General features: G+C 42.0%; 1 pseudogene across 1 annotated transcript; it reads right to left on the bottom strand.

Moving 5' to 3' along the window:
* Positions 1–14,913: 14,913 nt before the first annotated feature.
* On the bottom strand, positions 14,914–16,278 carry LOC308438122 (bifunctional purine biosynthesis protein ATIC-like; annotated as a pseudogene). Its single transcript has 2 exons — positions 15,881–16,278; positions 14,914–15,716 (listed from the first exon to the last, which is right to left on the bottom strand). The product of its transcript is annotated as a bifunctional purine biosynthesis protein ATIC-like (transcript).
* Positions 16,279–18,808: the final 2,530 nt, after the last annotated feature.

Below are 18,808 nucleotides of genomic sequence, written 5' to 3'. Positions count from 1 at the left end.
CATAGAATAGTGCTCTCACCATGAAACAGCACCCTCATCACAGAGAAGCACCCCTTACCTCCAAATGAGAAGGAGTCGTTTTTGCCAAACAAAGGTCGGAATGATCTGGTAAGATTTGGAAATGGGCTGCTTCTGCAGTGTAACGAAGCCACTGCCGACTGATATGATCCTGGTTCTAAGACTGAGGCGAATCATGGCACAAGAAGTATCATGAAACACCGCATCGAAATCTGAATGATGACAGTACAAGAACCTGGAAGGTAAGTGAACGTTGTCCCTCCTCTTTCTTTCCTTTCTCTCCCACCAGTTGACCTAGAACCTGCACTGATCTCTATCCCTAAGCATAAGAGCCAGGTTCACTTGTACTTTAAGAAAGAGAAGGAAGGATAGTTTGGGTTTGTGAGGGACAGGGGCAGAGATGAGGGGACATGGGGACATATGACTATCTGCATGAGATAACAAAGCAACCTTGATTTTCCTGATGACCTACAGACACTGGATACCTCCTATTATCTGTACTGGACAACCTCTTTCCACTCACTTATTGGTGGCCCAGCTTTACTCATGAGTCCTAGTGAATAAATCCAAGGATTGCTAGAGAGCTGGATTGCAGGACAGAGATTCTCTTACTATTTGATCCCGGGATACTACCTACTGTGTGACTGCTGGTTTTCCACCATGATGATTTCTATTGTTTTCTTTGACTAGTAAAGTCCTTCAAAACTCAAAACCAGTTTCACATGTTACCTCCCATATAGACTTTCCCAAGGAAACCCCAGGTGAAATGAAATGCTACCTCAGTCCCAAGACCTATTATTAACATCACTGTTGTGTTGTGGCTTTTGTGGCTTATGCATGTTTCATTACTACAAGACTGTCCTAAGGGCCAATGTGTCTCTTTTATGTCTGAAGGCCCATGCTGAGCACAGTGCTTATCACAAGGCAAAAGTTCTGTGCAAGTTCGCATTGGCTTTGCAAATATTTCTCCAGTTTCCACCACATGCCAGCTATTGGGTTAAGGTTCTGTGGACACTTAGACACACAGGCCACTGATGCCTGAGTGTAAGAAACACTTGGTGACTTGCCTTTGTCCTCAGTTTAGGAGACAGAACTTTATCTGCTCGCTTTCTTTTTTGTCTACCAAAAGGAAGATGGTCCTTTCTACCTACAGCATCACAGTAAGGGCAGCTTCTTTATGACCCACATTCTCTATTTTCCACTAGGTCATTATAGGATGATTGGAGAATGTCCAATTATTAAGTGAAACTCAATTTTGAGGGAAGAGAAGGCTGTCTTGTGTTTATAGTAATTGTTTCTTTTTAGCTCTTGGTCTCCCTAAAGCTGAACCTCCATGCTCTATTAAGATCTTCGTTGCTGACTAGGATTGTCACAACATCATCTCAACATCTAATGGGCCTGAAAAAGTTAATTTCACTGTAATAGTTCTTGCAAGCAGCAAATTTATTGTGTTGTGTGGTTTGAACATTCTGATAATAACTAGTGTTAGCTGCTGCCTCAGAACTCATTGCATCTGTCAAGTGTTTCACAGGAAGCAGTATACAGAAGAACTTGCTATGGCTCACACTTTGAGAGCACGCAGTCTACTGAGATAAAGAAAGCATGGTCAGCAGACAGAGTATGAGGCAACTGCTCACACTGAGTCTGTAGTCAGGAAGCAGAGGTAAATGCTGGTGCCTAGCTGACTTTCTCAGTTCATCTTTAACTCAGTCTAAGACCCAGCCCAGGATATAATGCCAGCTACACTGAAGGCACATCTTCCCATCAGTTACTCTTCCCTGGAAACACACTCACAGACACCCCTAAAGGTGTGCATCACAAGCTCCTCAGGCATTTCTTAATCAAGACAAGTTCACAACTGAAATTAATTCACAGGTGGAATGCTAGGTGAGCAGACAAGTCACATTCACCTGACAGCTGCACACAGCACAGTAGCAGACATAGTTACCTTTGCCCCACTTCATAGGTGGAGAAACTCCAAGGAACCTGATTAAGCAACTTGAACAACTAGTAAATGCTATGTTCAGGAGCATTGGTCCCAATGCTGTCAAAGCCTAGATCCACGGGCTCTATTATCTAGCCAGCTTCAACCAGCTCACTCTGAACCCAGAGAACTGATCTATACACATCCCTTATCAAACTCACAGGCAGTGGCTTCATGCCTAAAGTTTGCAATTAGCTATGCTCGAAATATTATGGTAAGCAGGGATAAGACTTCTCTCCTGAACCTAGTTGTTAAACATTATTTGGCAGCTCTCTATTAGACAGGTGGGGTACACCATTAGACAGGAGGGGTACACCATTAGACAGGTGTGGCAAACCATTAGGTGGGTGTGGTTTAGTAGCTAAATAAATGCTGAGGAGTATGGAAGGAGGGGACAAGAGGAAAAAACTGGGAATTTTTGAGACTTTCAGTATATTGATCTTCTTAACAAAGAGACCATCGGAGGATAAGTTCAGCTCAGAGAGCTCAAAATGAGAATGAAGGAGAATCTCTGTAAGTTCCATTTCTTCCTGCTCCCCAGGACTTCCCAAACCTAAGGCTCCTTTCCAGATGCACATCAAGAATTTACATGCCAGACTCTGTTCCTAGGCTTTCAAGATTTGATGGCAAAATTCAACCATTCCAGTTAAAGCTGTGGGATTTGCAAGTTCATAACTGAGACCAATATGTAGAAATAGAAGGTAAGCAACAGGCTCTGGAGGATGCTCAGTTCTACAGAGCTCTTTCTCTTCTAGTTTCACTTCTGTTGCTGTGATAGAATAGCCTGACCAAAACAAATTAGGGAAGAAATGGTTTATTTGGCTTACAGTTCCAGGTAATAGTCCATCATTGCAGGAAAATCAAACCAAGGGACTAAAACATTGTATCCATAGTCGAGAGCAGAAGGAGAATGAATGCATGGATCTTGGCTTGCTTTCTTGATCACTTTTTCTCAGTGTGTTCCATCTTTTTTTTTACTGCTCAGAACCCTCTGACTAGAAAATGATGCCACCCACAATGGGCTGGGCCCACCCAAAACAATCAAAGCTACCTTCCACAGACATGGTCACAGGCCAATCCAATGTAGATAATTCCTCAGTATGACTCTCTCTCCAGGTGATTTTAGATTGTGTTGAGCTGAAAAGTTAACTAGTATTTTTCCTTAAGTTGTGCCTGTGGTCATAGTAATGGAAAACTAGATAAGTAGATATAAACAGTGCTTTGTACAATAGTTAATCTCAGAGGCAGGAGAGGAGTGAGAGAAGGGAAGAAGCTGAATGCTCTGCTCCACTGTTTGCTTTCAACTTGTCCCATGCATGCATTCCTGGCTGGGTTCTTTAGTGTCTTTCCTAGTAGTTTCTCAGTCTGCCCTTCTATACACAGACCCTGAACATCACAATCCATTGGCCATGGGGCTCCTCATCCTTCCCAGAATGAAGTCCACTATGCTGCAGTTAGCACAGTACAGCAGGAAACCAGGCCCCTCTTCTGACAGTTTGGCCCCCTCATGTTATCACTGATCCCTCCCAGCTCTTGTTTCTTTCTGCTTAGAGACAACACTCCTTACACCTCTCCAAAGATGTGGGACATGGTTTATTTACCTGCTTTAAAAAAAAAAAGCCACATAATTGCTTATTGCCTCCATCTTAATAACTACATTTCACTTATTATCACCCATGGTATGTCCTGCCAGACTTTCAGAGGCTGCCTGAGGGTCACATCTATAAGAGGCTTGCCACAGCCATGCTACTGTTCAGACATAGCTGCAGCCCCATCCTTCTGGTTTCCTGGAATGTACACCCTATTGTTATCGAGTGCTTGCCTGCTTCTCTCTATAGACTGTGAACTTCTAGAGCTATGTCCTAATGCATCCTGATATCTACAGTGTCATGAGAAGACAGGCTCTGGGAAATATTTGTTAATGAATGGATGAGGCTCATTAGAGGCTTGTCTGTGCTGACAAGGGGAGGCATCATGGCAAGTTGCTTTTTTTTAAGTAATATAAACTCAAATTAACATGTTAATTCTCTTAGTTCTCATAAAACCTTTATGAGGTAGCTACAGTTACTGTTTTTATACACATGCTGGGTCCAGGAGAACAAGTTAATGACCTGTTGTGACATGGGAGGAAAGAAACAGACTACTTGGTATTTGCATCCTTATTGTTACTTCATGATTTGTGACCTTGTCAAGTAACCATTCTGGGCCTCAGTGTTTCTCTCTGGAGAAGGAGGAGAAAGATAATGAGAATCTCACCTCATTAGATTTGCTGAGAGGATCCAGTTAGTTAAACTGATGCAAATACGAGCACCTAGATTTATACAGCTCCAGAGCATACATTCAGTCCTGGGGAGACTTGTGCCAGGGCAGGTTGGTACCCATTGGTTGCCTTACTCACTGAGGAGAAAGAGAGGTATGGGGGAAAAGGGGTCTATAAGGGTGGGACTTGGAGGAGAGAAAGAAGGGGGTCTGTGATCAGATAGCACTGGCTGGTTTTGTGTGTCAACATGACAGCAGCTGAAGTTATCACAGAGAAAAATCATTGCTTGAGGAGATGCCTCAATGAGATTCAGATGGAAGGCATTTTTCCTATTAGTAATCAAGGGAGGAGGGCCCAGCCCATTGTGGGTGGTGCCATTCTGAGCTGGTAGTTCTAGGTTCAATAAGAAAGCAGGCTGAGCAAGTCAGGGAAGCAATCTAGTAAGCAGCACCCCTTCATGGCCCCTGCATCAGCTCCTGCCTCTCAGTTTCGGCCCTGTGTGAGTTCCTGTCCTGACTTCCTTTGATGATAAACAGCAATGTGGAAGTGTAAGCTGAATAAACCCTTTCCTCCCCAACTTGCTTCTTGGTCATGATGTTTTGTGCAGGAATAGAAGCCCTACTAAGAAGGTATGTAAAGTGAATAAATAAATCAAGTCAATATTTTTTAAAGAGATAAATGTAGTTACTGGATGTGAGGCTGTGATCATGCCAGTGAGCAGCATCCCTCCACAGTATTGACTTCAGTCGCTGCCTTAGCTTTTCTCAGTGATTAGACATGCAAGGGTAAGACAGACGGGTCTCTTTCTCCTGGAGTGGTTTTTGGTTAAGATATTTATCACAGCAGTAGAGAAGTACACTAAGACATGGAGATTAATTCTGGCTCCCAGTACCAAGAGCTTCAGACCACCATGATGGAGAAAGCACAGGACAGCCTAGTTCCTGGTGGCAGGAGCACATAGAGGCCGCCTAAACCATGGTAGGCCAGGAAGCTGAAAGCAAGGCAGAAGTCAGGGTACAGAAATAACTTTCAAATCTTGCCCTCATGGATCATTTCTACCAGATAGTCCCACCTCATAAAGGTTCCAGAACCTCCAAAAGTCATGTCACCAGCAGAAGACCAACTGTTCAAACCAGGAGCCCGTGAAGGGTATTTCAAATTCGAAGCAGCCTATTTAAGCCTTTTTGAATGCATTTATTTATATAATCTCTCTCTCTCTCTCTCTCTCTCTCTCTCTCTCTGTGTGTGTGTGTGTGTGTGTGTGTGTGTATGTGTAGATGCTGAAAGTTGATGTATTGTTGAAGTATTTTCTTCAGTCACTCCTCTGACTTTTTAGATACAAAGTCTCTCACTAAACTTAGAACTCCCCAGTTTGACTAAGATGGCTAACTAACAAACCTTAGGGATTCAACTTTCTCTTCCAAAACTACGATTACCGATGTTATGATGCCAATACCATGCCAGGTATTTTTTTTTTTTTTTTTTTTTTTTTTGTATAGGTGCTATGGTCTAAACTCAACCCTCATACTTTGGCAAACTCTTTACTAACCAAGCTCCCCAGACACTATTCCAATAATGTTTAAGGGACAAAGTATATTTCACTATCTCTAGGGAGCAGACACATTGATGGCTCTGATAACCATGGGGTGCTGAAATTAGCTGGTGGGATTTGGGATCTGTCAGATCACACTTATGAGAAGCCAGTGTTGTACAACAGCTCAAAGACTGTGACTTAGGCAATGGAGTTCTGAGCTACATTTAGCTACCTACTAAGACTATCACTGAGGCTAAACTGGAAGATGTCTAAAATTGACTGTGTTTTTTGTTTTTGTTTTTTCTCACTCAATATATGCCCTTCTAGTGATTTTATGTCAGATTTCCCCATGAAAGTATGTCGCCATGAAAATATTTTACAGTCTCAAATATTCTTAATAAAATGTAAGTTCAATTCTCAGTTACAGGAGTCGACCTTATGATCAACCTTGACTCTGAAGCATAGAAATCCATTCTCAGTTTGGCCAGGAGGCATCTCCATGGGGTTTCTCCATATGGCCTCCTGACATCCAAGTTTCGTTTATATTACGAAAGAAGATATTTTTTTCTTACTCAAAAGCAGAATTTTCTTCTATGTTTGTGCACCACACAACAATTTCTCTCATGAATAACTGATTTGGATCAAATACTGTTTTTCTGTTTCCATTATGATGGTCACATGGTATGAGTAAACTGAATGTGACCCTTCAAATTTCACATATCGATGCCCTAGCTGTGTGGAGATGTGATGCTTTAAGGAAATAAGTCATAAGAAGACAAATAATATACACACATACACACATTCATACTCACATGTCTTCATAGGAAGACAAATCATATACACACATATACACACACATTCGCACACACGTCTTAACACACACACACACACACACACACACACACACACACACACACACACACACAGGCCATATGAGGGAAGTCAAGAAGAAAGCCCTGACCAGAAACAAACCATTGTTTTGTATGCTGTGTGCACAGTGAGTAGAATGTGTGTGGGATACAGATGAAGTTCTGAGCTAATGACATGAGCACAGCCACGGAAAGGACTCTACTGCCTCAGTTTCCTGCTGCTGGCATGTATCTATCAGAGTATACATCCTACCTGATCTCAGCTTTTCTGCACATGTGTCTGCTTTGTTCATCCCCTTGTTGCCCCAGCCAGGTTGACTCCAAAGTTGTTCAGGTCACAGCAAAATGTAAAATTCTCTTAGACTCATGTATTGGTATATTTGGTCTTGGCTAGGGATACTGCTCAGGTAGTTGTAGAACCTTTAGGAAGTAGAGCCCTACTGAAGAGAGTGAGTCACAGGGTCCAAGTCTTAAGATGTCCTGGCCTGTCCCACTTCTCTGACTACCAAGGCAATGCAACCAGCACATACACCTCCCACTCCCAGTGCCTCCCCTTCCTTCTTTCCTTAAGTTGCTTTTGTGGCAAGTATTTGATCACATGGGAAAGGCAACCTATGCACACTCCTACTCTCCGGAACCCTGAGAAAAAATTCACTTCTTTTCCTTAAACCACCCAACTCACTAAATTGTGTTATTCTGGCCCAAGTAAAGTCACACAAATGGTTCTTATTTTTATGCCTTTTAATACAGTGAAATACATGGTTGGCTTTCTAATGCCATGCCAACTTTCTGTCCCTAGCATAAATACCACTTGGTTATGATGTAGTCATTCTATATTGGTTAGTTTTAGTTGCTAACATTTATTGAGGACTTTCTTTTCTATATAGATTCATGAAAGTTATTGATCTACAATTTCCTTTTCTTATACTGTCTTTGTCTTAGTTGGACATCTGGATAATATTGACTTAATGAAATGATTGGAAAAGTATTTACTCTTCTATTTTCATGACACTTTGTATAAAATATGTATTTTTTATATCAACAGAATTTGCCATGATATTCTTCAGACCTTTAAGGGAATGGGATTCCTTTATGGAAAGATTTCATTCCCTCTCAGAGAATAAAACACTTCATTTTTTGAGCCAGTTTTCTACACCCCAACTCCTACAGAGTGATACAATAAGAGAAGGTGACATTTGCATATTTGTCATATTGTACTAGAAGACAGATGCTCGCCTGGTGCCCACAGAACCAGATTCTTTTATTACAAGCACAATAAACATTTGCCCTTTGCTGCAGAAAAAGACATTATCTCAGTCTTCCATGCCGTAAACAGACCTGCTCTTCATTTTGAAATGGAAGCTGTATCTTCTAAGGCTAGCCACAAATACATCCTTGAAAGCAGTCCAGAGTAAAAGCAGACAGTGCCTTTTACTGTAAGGCATGCAGGAACACAAGAGCCCATGGAGAAATATCTTCAACAAACTGTTAGAGGTTTGGTCCTTGTAAAAGCTCTGCCTGTTCACCTCTCAAGAGATGAGAATAAAGGTGACTTCTGTCACTCCCATTGTTTATGGACTTGGCATTCTCTTCCTCTAAGTGTTTGTTGCATATATGTGGGTCTCCTACTGATTGCAACCCCAGAATTTATCTGCCACTTTCAAGTGCATCTTCAGGGTTTGCACTCAGCTTCTTCACCCTTGTCTACTTCTGGTGGCCATTCCAATACTTATTTGTCAAAACTTCACAGTGATTAATCCCAGTAAGGGATTTGGGAGCCGGACCACTTTACAATTGGGGTATTACCCCAGCCTTGAAACGTGCATTATTCTTTTACCTATATTTGCAAACAAAATTTAAGCCATAGAAATATGATTCTTTATATTTCTTTATATAGTTAATAGCAAACACAGTTTTGAGACTATCTATATAAAATGAAAACAAGTTGTTTCTGAAAAGTATTGTTCAATTGTTTTGTTGAAAAATTAAGGTTTCTTTCTCTCTCAAACTTTGATGATAAAATTATGAACTGTTTGTATTACTACTGTTCCATATGCTTAGTCTACTTTTACATAGATGATAGATAGACAAATCATAGATAGATGATAGGTAGATAGATAGATGATAGATAGATGATAGATAGCTAGACAGACAGACAGACAGATGATAGATAGATAGATAGATGATAGATTGATAGATAGATAGATAGATGATGATAGATAGATGATAGATGATAGATAGATAGACAGACAGATGATAGATAGATAGATAGATAGATAGATAGATAGATAGATAGATAGATGATAGATAGTCCTACTTTTGTGTAAATTCTCTTCAAAGTCCATATTGCCACCTCTACTGTACTGTTTCCCACTGGCTCTTTTTGCATTATCTCCATTTCTTTCCTACTGTATCACAATAAATCTTGTAATAATCTGTGACTGGAGTGAAAACGTAAACAAATTGCAAATGTAGACTTTTTGAAAGCTTATTTAGAATTAATTGTTGTGGAGAGTAAGTGGTTTGGGGACAAAAGAATTTGTGTTTTGGGTCACCCATGAATGGCTGTACTCAGTTCCGGCCAGCTCTAGTGATCAGTTAAGTTTCTTTTGCTTTGGCCACACACACTGCAGAGAAAAATCTTGATATTTTTTAAAAATTCATTTGGAAATAGCAACATAATATTGAGATATAAGTTTTAAATCTGTTTCACTTCCTTTCAGACCAGGGACTCCTTAGCCACTCTTTAGAATGTGTGCTGGCAAGGGATTCCCTTAGATTTCCTTTAACTGAGACTGCTTTTATTTCCCTCTTTTTATTCCTAAACAATGGTCCCTCCAGGAACAGTTTGCAATTGGCAGCTGTTTTCTTTCAATATGCAATAAGAGATGTGCCCATGGCTTCCTCTTACAAGTGCCCAGCACCAGGGGAAAAGGTCTGTGCTACTCTAGTGGACTTTTTTAAGCAAATAAACTTGTTTCCCACTGGCTTTTTCCAAGATTTTTTCTTTGCTTTTAGTTTCATTGGAATTTAATTCACAACATTTCTAGAATTTTCTTTACATTGACCTTACAGGGTTTTCTTAGCTTCTTTGATTTGTATGATAGTGGTTATTTTCAACTTGACAAAATCTAGAACACCTATGAGATGGGTCTTCAGACATGGCTGTGAAGGGTGACCTTGATTTTATTAATTGAGGTAGAAAGATGAGCCCACTGTGGGTAGGACCATTCCCTGGCCAGATTACTAGACTGTAGAAATAGACCAACAGTGCTGAGCAGTAGAATGAATTCAGCACTCTCTGATTTTGGGTGTAAGGAATGACCTAGTTTAAAGCTCCAACTGCCTTGATCTCCTTGCTATGATGGAATGACCAGAAACTATGACCAGAAACAAAACAAACTCTTTTATCCATTAAGGATTTATTTGCAGAGTACTTTATCCCAACAACAGAAAAAAGAAACTAAAACAACCTGTAAGTTAATTTATTTTACCCTACTTAAAGCGAATTAGCTGTTATTTTATTGAAAAATTTAGGTTCTTTTTTCTTTCAAACTATGATGATACAAACATGAACTGTTTATATTACTGTTTCATATTTACTTATTATTTTACTATTTGCGTTTTTTACAGATGATAGATAGATGATAGGAACAGACAGACAGACAGACAGACAGATGTGATAGAAAGTCCTATTTTTGTGTAAACTCTCTTCAAAGTCTATATTGTCGCTTTCACTCTACTATTTCCAATCGGCTCTTTTTAAATATTTTCTATTTCCTTCCTGCTGTTTTCAGCACTGAAAACCAAGCTCTAGGCACTGGCTACCATTACCCTGCCCTCAGCCCCACTGTAGCTAACAGGAATTTTTTTTTTCAAAAGCTTGGCTTCCCTCAAGGCCTTCTTCAATAAGATGATCCCAACTTCTACAACGATGACTGTTCAACATGAAGTGTCCACTGGTACATTAGTGACATGAGTATTCTAGAACCAACTAGTTTCTAATTGGACTTAAGGCTCACTCCCAGTACTGTTAACAAGGCTAAAAATATCTGTGTCTGGCTACACCATGGGCCTTAGAAGAGACCCTAACAATATTCTGTTAAAGGACATAGTAATAAGGTGCCTCTAAGTTATTATCTACAGACTCATAGACCAGTGCTGTTCATAACACTCATTAGGGAAGCTTCTTTTTTGAGTAGACAGCAGCTAACAGAGACCCTCAGTGGTCAATTTTCAGATTAAAAACAACAACAACAACAACAACAAAATGACTTCAAGTACTCAGCTCTAATGAAATCATCTATGTTTCAAACCCTCCCCAAAAGCTCAGATATCATCACTGAAGAACAGTGGAAACCAGTCATAGCCAGAAGTAGTAGAGGTCTGAAACAATACAAGTATTTGCTTGAAATGATGGTACACTATTGTACACATAAACGTATAGCAGCTGTGACTATATACAGAAAATGGAACCAGCAAAAATCCCTGTATAAGGGAAGAACTAGATGGGAGGAAAAGGGGTCTTATTTGATCAAAACTAACTATAAACATACATGAGTTTTCAGACAATAAAAAATTAAATTTTGTATTAATTTTTAAAAACTTCAATAGTTACATTAAAGTTTTTATTAGATCATTCTAACAACTGATTCAGTTCAGAGTTGGGATATATCAGCTATCTTTCCCATTTGTTGTGATCTTCCTTATTCATGCTATGACAAATGAGTGACATTACAGACACACACACACACACACACACACACACATATACACATACACCCACACACACTCGAGTACATGAACACACACACACATGTATGTATAAAGAGGCTCTGAATCATACTTGGCCTTTGTGAAGATCCCAGTGGATGTGTATACCTGTTTGGGTTTTTATTGTGCTACATCCAGCCTACTCTCTGCTTCACTTTAGAACGGTGGAGGGGAAGTGCAGTTACAGCCTTCTTACCCCAGCATCTTTCAGCTGAAGATGGAACAGCATCTCATATCACTAGGTTGCCTTCAGCTACACTCAACTTCCCTGTAAAGATGGCATCTCACTGTGAGTACCTTGCTCACTCATACTGTTTTTGTGCTGTAAAGCTGCCACCTAAGCTCACCTGCTGGCTCTTGCTAACACCAGAGTAGACAAGAGAGTGATAACGAGCCCGCTTCCTGCATCTTTACTATGGCTTATGGACACAGTTTCTCAGGGGGACTGCCTTACATGGAGATGGGGCAGTGGAAATGGAGTCCTGGCTTGACTACCTTGCACTGTCTTGTGTGTATAACATAAATAATATTGGTTTCCTATTTGTGAACATTCTATATGATAATATTTATGAAGTACATCTTGTAGGGCATATTAAACAGTAAACATTTATGAAATGATAGTTGTTATGATAACAGGTGGTCCAGAAAATCAGCCAATTAATTCATTTCTATAAACTGGAATAATAAATGAGCAAGATGTTGCATGCCCTCTTAGAACATGGCTAGCATTAATATGCTGTATTCACCAGGAGGCTGGCAATGAAGCAACCTCTAAGGAAGCACGGGTAAAAACTTCTTTAGAAGAAGAGATACTAGAGGCAGGCTTTGGAGAATCAGTAGTTTTCCAGGTGGCAACGAGCATGTGGGAGTGAAGGAATATTGTGGACAGAAGGAACTTTAGGAGCAAATCACAGAGCTGGAATAGACATTTTAAAGCATGGCTTCTAAACACTCTGTCAAATCAAGAGGTGAAGCTGATGTAACCTATTCGAGAAACTGAGTCATATGACTGTCTCAGCAATAGCAGCCGATGTAAGTGAAGCTGAGCCTTTTCTAAAAACAGTCCATTTCCTGTATCTTTGAACACAAACTTGGAACTTGCTTGCTGTGTTGTGAAGAAGCCAAGCCACCACACAGGGAGGCTACATATAGCTACCCCAACAGACAGCCCCAGCTGAGATCTCAGCCAAGAGCTAGCACTGACTGCCAGCCACATGGATAAGCCATGTGGAAAGCAAAGCCTGTCTCAGGTCAGCAGCCCGGGCAGATGCTCCATGAGACAGAGAAGCCCCCTCCCTGCTGGGCCCTTCCCCAATGTGGATGCATGAGCTAAATTAATGAGCACTGCTGCTTAAAGCATTGTTGTGATCGCTTGCTAGGAAGCAATAGGTGAGAACGTTAGCAGACTATTTATAAGTTGGTGGTGAGTCTGACTTTGGGAGGAACAGACACAGAAATGGAGAAAGCCTTCGAGGTACCCCACACAGGAGAAGTGGGAACAGGAGAGTCATGAAGACCAGCTAGGGAGGTGCAAGTTCAGATTATTTTTATGCCCACATTTCTCCTGAGACAATCCAAAGTGTCCTATTAACATGATTACAAACAACACAGTAAAATATGAAGGACTCTTTCCAAATATATGTTGTCACTAACATATACATTTGGCTTCTGTGGAATCCTATTAGCATACTGTGGAAACTCTTCTATGAAAGATGCTTTAAGAAATTCTTTTCTGAGGATGAAGAGTTGGCTCAGAGGTTAAGGGCACTTCCTGCTCTTCCAGAGGATGAGAATTCAACTCCCAGAATTTATTTGGAGCCACTCAAAGCTGCCTGTAACTCCAAGGGATCTGAGATTCTTTTCTGGGCTCCATAGTCACACCCATACATGGGTCTCTCTCTCTCTCTCTCTCTCTCTCTCTCTCTCTCTCTCTCTCTCTCTCTCTCTCTCTCACACACACACACACACACACAGATAAATAAACAAGCAAATAAGAAAGAAAATTTATCTCCTCCATCTAAGTAGGTTGAAGATTTCAAAATTTAACCTTATTTCTATTACTTAGGATAGCTCCTAGTTGCTCTGGTGGTTAATGTACAATCCCCAAAGCTCTCTCTCTCTCTCTCTCTCTCTCTCTCTCTCTCTCTCTCTCTCTCTCTCTCTCTCTCTCTCCCTCTCTCCCTCTCCCTCCCCTCCCCCTACTCTCTCTTCCTCTCTCTCTCCCTCCCCCATCCTAACAGTTATATTAGGACAGTCTGACTCAGGGGAAAAGAAGGTTTGTGTTTTCCAAGAACAAAAACAACACTTTGGGTTCAAAGCTTCCACACCTTTCATGAATACTTGTCAGGCACAATCTGTTGGCTGGCTGGCTTGTCCCAGGCTCATCGTCCCTATAAATACATGGGCATCATCTGTTTCCTTTATTTGCACCAGGTGGATTTATGTAGATTGAACGTCTATAATTGTTCTTATAGGATTGGATGTAAAAAAAAAAAAAAAAATGTGTCCACAACTTCAGCAAAGGTCAGCCTTAGTGGACAATGGGAGGGACAAGGTCACTTGTAGTTTCTAGCCATTCAATAAACTGTACCTGATGGTGGGACCAGTTACACAACCCACAGCAGGAACGTGGACAACTGAGGTAGCCGACCTAACAAAAGATCCTTGATCAGAAGGCTTTATAGACTGGAAAGGGAGCAAGTGAGAAGCCCCGGTTGATTCAATAATTCGTGTGTCTGAAGGCCAGCAACACGATGTCCCGCTGCAGGAGGGTGTGGGGTCGACTTCAGACATGGAAGCCAGACACGCTGACCTGAGTGAAAGCTGGAGATGACAAGAAGCAAGAGCATCCCTAGTGTTTTCTAGAATCTTGGTGGTTCATTTGTGTAATTTTACAAGGTCCTACCAATTCTGACGAACAGCCATCTTTCTATTTGCATTTGACTAAAGGTTACAGCTGACCTCAGGCATCCTGTGTGACCCAGGAATAACACAGGGACACAGATCCAGTTACACAGTGCCTGGCTCACAGTTCACACCTGCTCACTATTCGTGGGAAGCTCTAGGAGAACACTGGGTCCGTTTGCAGGTTTGTAGCAAACAGGTTACTAAGTAGTGAATGGAGGAAGGAAGAGCTGTATCAGCATTATCTAGCTCCTGCTAAGAATCGGTTCCCAGGGGATAACTGGCTGTTGGTCCAGAAGGCAAAGAGCCAAGCTTCTGAGAGGCACTAAGAAAGGAGCCCTGGGGCGAGCAGTCATTATATGTCACCTGCACTTAGGTGTCTCACAGGGACTTTCTGTGAAAGCTGGCTTCAGCAGGGATGGTTGCCTCCAGGTTGTATAGAAACAAGCCTCCACACATGGTGTCGTGCGTAGGCTAGAAAGCTATACGTTTCAAATAAGCAAGACACACTACCTAAAAGCATGGACCCAAATGTTAAGATGCAAGTGACTCTCTTTCAAAAGAGGTACTTTCAAGACCCCGCGCATGAGTATCTACCACGGAGGTCAGTGGTGGAAGAGCCCTCTGTACGAGACAACACGATCCCCAGTTCGTCACAGGCCTCATCACAACCATCTCTGAAAGGGAAGAACGCATCAGAGCTGACAGACACGCCACTCAGCTGGCCGACCATTCCTTCCCTCTGCCTCAGCGAGTAACTCAGGAACCTCTTCAAACAGCGTTTTCCATCTCACCAGGTCTCCCCCCTCACCAGTGGTGCCGCTCACGTACTGATCCATGGTACTGGAGATTTCTGCTCTCTTCACCCGGGCTTTAAACGTCATGGAAAGCACTCATGGGTGGTGTCGAAAGCACCAAGAGTTTGCCTTATCACCTGCAAGGCGTGTACAGTGTATCCGAGACTGCTGTCCTGTTCCTGGCGTGCCACACTGAGTTAGACTGAGTATACTTGACAGTGATGGGGACCACAATGAGGTCTCTGAGGGCAGACTCTGGCAGATCTTTATTCTTGGTGACAATATTGCTAAATAATGACTTGTCAATGACACCGTTCTTTGTCTTCTGGCTTAAACAAAGACCAAAGAGTGCTCGAACTTCATTTTCAACTGGTTTGTAGGACTGGTCCATCTGAAGAATACAGTAGTTTCCATTTTTTCTTTTTTGAAAGTATTTTCAAGGCTTCTCCTTCATATTCTGGGGCAACAACACCATCCCACACTTCTCTGGAGATAATTTTTGCAGTTGGAACATCACAAATGTCAGATAATGCAACAAAATCACCAAATGAAGACACCCTATCAGCTCCTCCTTGCTCTTGCACACAGTGGCCAGGCCACGGCTGCCTAGTCCTGTGGTTCACAGATGACTGTCACTCAAGCATGGTTTTTGGCTGCAACTTTCAGTAAGATCCCACCATCAATATTGATTTGCTCAACAGCTACCTCAGCAGTTACATCTGGAGAAGCCACAGTCTTCACGAAGGGGTACAGGTAACAGACAAAAACTCTGGGCTGAAATCAAGCCAGGCCATGTCAGCAGCATCTTTTGGAATATTGTGTGCGGAGATTCTGGCTTGGACGGCAGGATGTAAGGTCTTCACACGCCCCCCGAACATTTCTGGAAACCCCGTTAGTTCAGACACATCTTTCACTGACAGGCCAGTATCCTCAATCGCTTTTGCTGTGCCTCTGGAAGCGACCAGACTAAAACCAAGAGATGCGAAGTTTCTGGCAAGTTCCACAAAGCCAGTTTTGTCAGATACACTGAACAGGGCAAGCTGTAAGGAAGTCATGGCTGCAGCGCTGGGTGCGGAGTCAGGAGACCGACAGACCACGTGCATAGGCAGGCAAGCCAGACCCTGCGGTTCGGAAAGCATTTTCACAGATCCGAACACAAAAGCACATATGAAAATGTTTATTAGAAAGACTTCTCAGAGGGCATAGGAACGGAAGTGAGAGAAGCCAAGCAAAGTCCATTATGAAGCAAAGTGTGGCAGAAGGAAACGGGCTCAATTCCATAGGGAGTTATGGAGCTGCCACAGATCACACTCAAGCTGTCCCAGACACAGAGCAAGGGGGCCACCGTCCTGACATTGATCCAAAGCTATGTTCAAGATGATACCAATCCCCGGACACTTTTGGTCTTTGCAAGGAATAGACCAAGCAACTTGCAGCCGTTTAAAAGCACTTCCCTCTCTGTTTCAGCTGAGATTTCCAGTATTGCTGCCATTACTGTCTGTAGGGAGGTGATGGATGCCTCCTTGAATCCATTCTGTGTCCATGCCTAGCCTTGGTCAATGCTGCTTCAGAATTAAGTGGTTGTGAAAGCACTGGACCTTCTTCATGCAGGCTAAGAAAAGATCACCGCTCACCAGAATGGTAAATCAAGTCAAGGCCCAGCATTCCTATGCAGTGTGGATTTGCTTGTCTTTGAGTCCACGTATGAGAAGACTCCTAATAAAATATTGAGTCCTTAGAGAATTTTTAAGACATTATTGTTGGTTAAAAACAAAAATCACACAATACTACCAAGATCACTAAAACACTGCTTGCAGCACATGGTGGCTCAGCATTTGATGGTAGAAACTAGAGAGGAGTAGAAAGGAAGAACATGACGCACTCTCTGCTAATAGCTCTAGTGGGAAATTCCAGGGAACTCACATGTTTTGGTTACTTTAATACTCACCATGAGTTTTGGGACATCTAGTATCTCTTAAGTCTAATAATATATGTATATAATTTTTTAAAAACATGTTTATTAATTCTTTGTGAAGTTCACATCATGCACCACAGTCTCATTTCCCTGTGAGAAGACATCTGAGATGGGAAGTCACAAGGAAGGAGCTTTCCTTGGGTTCCCAGATTGAAGGCTTCTGCCCACGCTCAGTTGGCAGTGTCAGCAGCACATCAGCACAGTGGCAAGCCTGTCGAGCAAAGTGGCTTATATCACTGTGTCTCAGAGCTGCAGAGAGACAGGAGAAGGTTTGGATCTCCATAATCCCAAGTGTATTTTCCTCAATGCCCTAACTTCCTACCTTAAGCCCCACACTGTAAAATATCTACTGTTCCTCACTAGCACCCTAGCCAAGCATCCAACCTATAGCCTCTGGAGGACAGCATATAAGACCCAAACTATAGTGTGGCATAAATTTTCAACTAAAGTGTTTTGTTTTTTTTTTTACCCCAAATGAATAGGGAACAAATCTACTGCCCTGACAATGTATTCTTCATAGTCCTAGGATACAAGGACTTGTTTGAGTATGGGAGAGGCAGGATTAAATGCTCAGAATAAATACAGAGCAAGACAGTATAGCACTAAAGCAGGCGGTATTGGGAGCACAGGGCAGGGCCGCCTCCCTTCTGTTACAGGGGTGAACTGAGAGGAAAAGTACTAACGGAAAGAAATTGCTATTTTAGGCAGAAAAGACAGCAGGTGAAAGCAACATGTCCAGAAATCCAGACCATGGGTATCAGAAGGAAATTAGTCACCTCTAGGGGAAGAAGAGAATGTTACAACATGGGTAACAATAAACAGGAAGAGCAGAAAGTGACCAGAGGCCAGCTTTTGATGATTCTTGAGGGAAGAATGTTTTGACTACCTTGGGAAGAAGCCTCCTTAATTTTATATCTAAATAAACACAGTTAAAGTCAAAAAGAAAAAAAAGAAAAAGAAACCCACTTGTTTTCAGCATAGGCTCAGAAAATTTGCCACTTTAAAAAATGTTTTGGATATTTTATATATTTACATTTAAAATGTTATCCACATTTTCCCCTCTCCTTGCTTCCATGAAGACACTCCCACTCCCACCCACCCACTCCCACTCATCGCCCTGGCATTCCCTTACACTACGGTATCGAGCCTTCCCAGGACCAAGGGCTTCTCCTCCCACTAATGCCAGACAATGCCATCCTCTGCTACACATGAAACTGGAGCCATGAGTCTCTCCATGTGTGCTCATTGGTTAGTGTTTTAGTCCCTGGAAGCTCTGGAGGATTTGGTTGGTTGATAATATTGTTCTTTCTGTGGGGTAGCAAACCCTTTCAGCTCCTTCAGTCCTTTCTCTAGCTTCTTCATTGGGGGTCCCCATGCTCAGTCCTATAGTCAGCTGCAAGCATCCTCAGCTGTATCAGTATGGCTCTGGCAGAGCCTCTGAGGAGGCATCTATATGAGGCTCCTGTCAGGAAGCACTTCCTGGCATCAGCAATGGTGACTGGGTATACCAGCCTATAAACTGACTCAATCCTTAGGAGCATTTGTGGAAAGTTTTCAAAAAGCACAGCCCAAGAGCCTATTAATCCTGAAAAGGAAGAACACCCAATAAGTTAGGAATCTGAAAACTCCAGCAGAGGCCAAATGCCAAACACATCCTTTATTTTCCTCTTCCATCTTGGGTTCTGAACAGGGCA

The sequence above is a fragment of the Micromys minutus genome (genome assembly GCF_963924665.1).
Source record: "Micromys minutus genome assembly, chromosome: 27".
NCBI lineage: Eukaryota > Metazoa > Chordata > Mammalia > Rodentia > Muridae > Micromys > Micromys minutus.
This window is presented reverse-complemented; position numbering and strand designations above follow the sequence as displayed.